We start from the raw sequence: 6012 nt of genomic DNA on the forward strand, positions 1-6012 counted from the left end.
CTTCTAATCCAGTTACTTCTAATAAACCTGTTGTTGATAAATACATGCCACCAAAACAATCGAAACAGACTGCTTGCTGTAAGTGTGCTTGTGGGAACAATCAGAGACAAGGCATGGGCATGCCACCAGGGGCAGGCAAAAACAATTCTACATGAAGAAACATACATGTTTTCACTATGGAACACCTGGACACATTGCCAGAAATTGTCCAAATCATGAATATGTTCCCTACTATGCACAAGGTTGGAAGAACACGTCAAGAGGGAGATTCTACAAAAGTAACCCTTCGAGATCACATTCTCACAATGGTGACAGGAATACTAGGAAGGGCAAGAATCAAACTCCCAAGGTCAAGAAGGCAATGTCGGATAAGAAGCCAAATTCCAGAGATGGTTCAGTTAAATGAAGATCAGTTAATTCAAAGTCATCTCGGCGTTCGGTTTCAAGTTCCAAAGCAAGTGATAAGGCATCCATCCAATCAAACAAGAAATGGGTTAAACCCGACTACAGATGGGTACCAAAGGTTCACACTCCCAAATCATCTAATGATTCTAACATTTCTTCATCTTCTGTGTGTGATATACAGGATATGTCATGGGAGAGAGTACCTTGTGTAGATGATAAAGGTCAACCCGGCTTCAAAATGGACTGGGTTCCAAAGAACAACTAATCCCGCATTCTATGTTGGAGCAGCTATGGAGGAATATCATTAGACTTCGGTTTGTTGATAGTGGTTGTTCCAGGCACATGATAGGAGACATCTCTCAACTACATTACATTCAGAACTTTAATTGAGAGCATGTATCCTTTGTGGGAAAGGAAGAAAAGAAGAGGATCACAAATGGGGTTTGTACTCAACGATGTGAAGAGTTTTTGGATCTGTTTCGAGATTGAAATATGTGTGATGTTCTCAGATCATCTGGATGCAACTTCCATTGGTGAATTACGGTTTGAGTTTTCTTCCCGATAGTCTTGAGTTTCTCTTAAAATGATTTGTTTTTACAACAATTTTTATATTTACGCATTTATTTTATTTCATTCCCATGCCCAAATTAAGGGGGAGAAATCAAATTTTTAAAAAAAAATTATAAAAATCAAAAATACACAAATATGTTTTCTTTCGTAAGTATTTTTGGGAAGTGATATGAAGTTTAGTGCTAAAGGGCAATATGAGAGGCGTGTAATGCACCGAAGCTGAGTTGTTTAGACTCTGTGTTCAATGTGCTAGTAGGCACGAAGGATTCAAAAGGACTAGACATAGCTGAAAATGAAAGGACTTGACAATGTTAACTCATCTGGACTTAGAAAGTTACATTTGGACTGACCATACGATGCTTGGATAGATTGAGCAGTGAGATAAACAAAGAAGCCTATGAGATACATTAAAGTTACTTATCATCTAGAACTTTAGCTCAACATTTATTCGGCGTACGGACTTATGTCCTTAATTCTGGTGTTGATAGGGTGACTGGGGGGTTCTGATAAAGTATGTCGGTGTGAAATTGTTTTTCTTTCTTATCCTCTCTGTCAGTCATATGTTGCCCCCTTTGAGTGATCGGAAGATCCGAACTGGGACGCAACATATGCACTCTATTTCTATATATCTCTATCTATGCTTCTCTCTATCTATCTATGTCAGACATATGTTGTCCCCTTTGCGTGATCGGAAGATCCGACCTGGAACACATCATATGCATCTTTCTATCACTCTATCTCCCTATCTACGTTAGTCATATGTTGTTCCCTCTGCGTGATTGGAAGACATCCGACCTGGGATACAACATATGCATCTCTATATCTATCCTTTCTCAAATAATTGAGCACTCACCTAAAGTAAAGAGCTCTTTGGAATTCCTTGATTGCTAGGGTATGTCGTGAAATGGGGAACACGTTCTAGTGAGCTTAAAATTGGATTAACTAAAGGTTGAGTGTAGATCTCGCTGTTGAATTTAAGTGGACAACAATATCATTGGTCGTCATCAGCAAAATGATCTATTTAGGAGTATCGGTGCAATGTCTTGTCATTTACAATCTGTCCAACTTGTCAATATCTTTTGTGTTTAAGTGGACCTCAATATTGGTGATTGACCAGAGCTAAACATGCAGGTGTGTGCTGATAAACGATATTGAATTGCTTGACAACTTTGATCCTAAAAGTTTCTGTTTTGTACATTTTGTATCTTATTTTTGTTTTTGTTAAATTTGTTCATATTTTTCCTCTATGCACAAATATAGCGGGAGAATTAAAAAAATCATAAAATCATAAAATTTAAAAATCCAAAAATATGTTTTTTCTGTTTTTATTTCTTTTTCAGAAAAATCAAAAATCCAAAAATAGTTTATTTTTACTTTTGAGTTATTTTTAATTTTATTTTTATTTCTTAGTTATTTCTATTGTGTGCTTAATTTATTTTTACTTTTCTTTTTTATCTCGAAGTTTCGTTTGTCTTAAAAAGCGAGTTCAAAAATCAGAGAAGACTCAAGCTGACTGTGTCGGAAATTCAAAAAGAAGAAGAGACTCAAGGAGACTGTATTGGAATTTTCTGAGCAAGGAGAAGAAACTTGGAAAGGAGTTGATGGTTATTACACTTCACTCTACTTTCACAAGGAATTGAAGGCATGAAACTGTATAGATAGTCAGTTAGGCAGTATCTTTTCAAGAACTGACGTATAGGAGAAATTGAAGGCATGCAAATGTACAAAATGTCAGTTAGGCAGTATCTTTCAAAGAACTGTCATATTTAAGGAATTAAAAGTCTGAAACTATATAGATGTCATGGCACCAGGCTGATGCACCTCGCAAGGCACGATTATCGTTGAACGTCTCGCCAAGGGCCAAGTTAACTTGTTTAACTTGAAAAACTGTATTGAGATCTTTGATCTGGGATATACAGGGGCTGACATCAAAATAGCCATGAGTAGTTCTCCGATACTCAACAAATCGCAGTGCGTTCCTCCGTGTTCACACAGATACTGCGAGTAGTCTCCTTCTGAGCCAAGGCTGGGTCCTTGAACAACTGTGGTGATAAGGGTTTTTGTGACTCTGTGATCCCCAGGGACTTTTTAGTCATTTGTTACTTTTCAAGGCGCAACAGTGATCATTGAAGAATTCTCATTCGAAGGAACAAGAAATGAAGATTATTTTTCAACACACAATCTTTCAACCCCAGAAGCAAGGTGAAGCTGTATTTGAAGTTATGTGATAGATTGCATTGAAGCCTCCTCAATCAATTTGTTGCTATCTATGAACTTGCTGAAGTGAACTAGAAGAATTGGTCTCTCTGTTATTTTCTCTGAAGTTTCTCAAAGCTGCAAATGTTGATTTTCAAGAACCTTTACAAGAAGCCCTACACCCAATGTGCATCCAAGGTTAAATCTTTGAAGGAAGTCCAACTACTCGAGATGAAGTCATTCATGCAGAAATTCATATGTTCATCTTGAAGTTGTGAAGAAGTCGAAGATTAGAGCTGAAAGCCAAAGATCAAGGAAGACTGAAAAGAAAGAAAGATATAAACCAAGGGGGAGATTGTTAGGACTAAATTATGGTTTATTCTTTGTGAAAAGAAAGCTATAAACCAAGGGGGAGATTGTTAGGTCATAAATTGTGGTTTATAATTTGCTTTTCATAAGATATTAGAGTTCTCGGTCTAGGACTGAAAACACCATGTTTTGGTGTTTTTTGGGCCAAAATCACATGTGATTTTAGTTAGGCTTAATATTGTTTTGTTTGGGTTTTGGGCTTGGGCTTGGTTATTAGGTCTAGGTATAAATAGCTTTATTTGAGTCTTGTAAAGGGTGTTGGACGTTCTAGGGGTTGTCGTATGCAGAGAACACGTTTTGGAGAAAACCAAAGAGAAAATGAATTGTAATCAAGAATCTTATGTACCCGACTATTCAATAATAGTGTGCATTGAAGATTAACATTTTGTGTTCTTATTCTATATTTCATCTTGATTCATTCACTTGATTGGGATTCCACACCATCAAGTGAATCCGATTGATACATCAAAGCGTTCTTTGGGGACTTACAAAAAATTAATACTCAAGTAACGGGAAATAACCATGTTGTCGAATGTAAACTTTTGGGCCGTTACATCCCGACTCCCCGAAATGCACTAACATCCAACCATGCCAATAAGACTAACGATCTGAGATCTAAGATTCTCAAGAAAATGACAACCGGGTCTCACCCACATGAGTCATACAACCAATGGTTCACGATATATCATGACACCCTCTAACCGCTAGAACTATAAGCTCACGATACTACGCCAATTTTTCCGTCATTCCATCACTGTCATGAAAACTCACGACCAGTACCACATGGGATTAAAAGGTATTCAACCATCAACCCACCGACTTGCAGTATCCCAATCAATATCCCTTTCGACACAACACGAGCCATACCTTCTATAACATAGATCTTTTCACAGCACATGCTGCTTACCAATGCAAAATCATACGAAATCATGGTTGCACAAAACCAACAATTAAGATAGGTGGTTGTACTCTTGCTACAATTTAAAGGCTACTAACAAAGTAAGAACCGTACCAATAAATTCGGACCAAGTGTTCTCATGTTATCATTATCCATCGACATATACCTCCGTCATGAACATAAGTGATGAACTACAACAATATACACCCTCAAGGGAACCCACAACTAACCCTAGATCTAATGCATTCCTTCTTCCTTACAACCTTACCCATAGGGTGTGGTACCGGTAGATCTAACCAAAATGACGAACGTCAACCACTAACAGAAACCTCCTCATGAATGGCCGAAACAAAGATCCCAAACCATGAATGAAACTAAACAGCTCCTACCAATAAGCAACTCAGCTCGATAAAACTTCTAAAATTATTCAGTAATGTTGTCAAAACCTTGGTCAGGTTAATCCAGATACCAACCCTACTGATGCGACATGTCAAAATCAGATTATGCATAGATCCAAAGCCACACCTGAAAACTAAACAACGCCGCCCCAACATCCGAACTTCCAATAACCAAGGACTTCTGCCAAACTCAAGCCTGCTATGAATAGTAATTCCACAACCAACAGTTGAGGGTACCCATATCCAGAAACCAAAATGTACAATGTATAGATTTTAACGATATGTTGACGCATCCATTAAACTTCAACTGGTAAAGCTTGAAACTTTCACAGAACCTCAGCTATTGATGCTGAATGAAATGTCCAACAATCGAGAATGCATTCATATCTAATCCAATGACCCAATACACTACTAAACCAAAACCCATATGGAACTAAACATACCAAACTCTGAAGCTGATTTATCGATCAATAACTGACTGGCCTACACTATAGATAACAATCTATACAACGAGCTGGAAAATCCCTCAACAGCCGGTACTCAACCTGAGCGACCCAAACGCCTCTTGACCTACTCATTGGCATCCCGAGAGGAACCACTGGCTACAATGAGCTCCTTGACCAACATCTTCCTATCATGAAGAAAACTCATGCATTCCTGAGCACAAACATCCGATGGCAACTTGCTCTGCACCCCCGACTTAACCAAATTTGGAACCAAAGTTTGGCATATCCGAACCGCAGGTTCCTATGACCCATTCTTCTAAAACTATAAACTCGAACAGATGGATGATCCTCCAAACAGAATACTTACTTCTCCCCCACTTAGGGTTCGAACTACCACCAACTGACATTGCAATCAGACCAAAACTCAAATCGGCACAACCAGATACATAGCATTCCTAACACTTGGAATGTGTAACACAATGTAAGATGATCTTCCAGATAAAGACCAAGAAAACTCAAAGAGATTCTGAATCTCAGATAGAGACCTCAGAAACTTCCAATCATAACTGTCTCTGACATCAAGAATCATACGCAGATGTACAAGCAATAATTCTGACAGTCCATTCATAACACCAACTTCCTGTCTAAAAGAATCAAATGGACGACTACACCCCTCGCCTGCAATCCCCAACCATCAATTCATCGCGAGAATCATTTATACATACAAGAG

Source organism: Lactuca virosa, chromosome 6 (assembly GCF_052849685.1).
Source record: "Lactuca virosa cultivar CGN04683 chromosome 6, Lactuca_virosa_CGN04683_v6, whole genome shotgun sequence".
Lineage (NCBI taxonomy): Eukaryota > Viridiplantae > Streptophyta > Magnoliopsida > Asterales > Asteraceae > Lactuca > Lactuca virosa.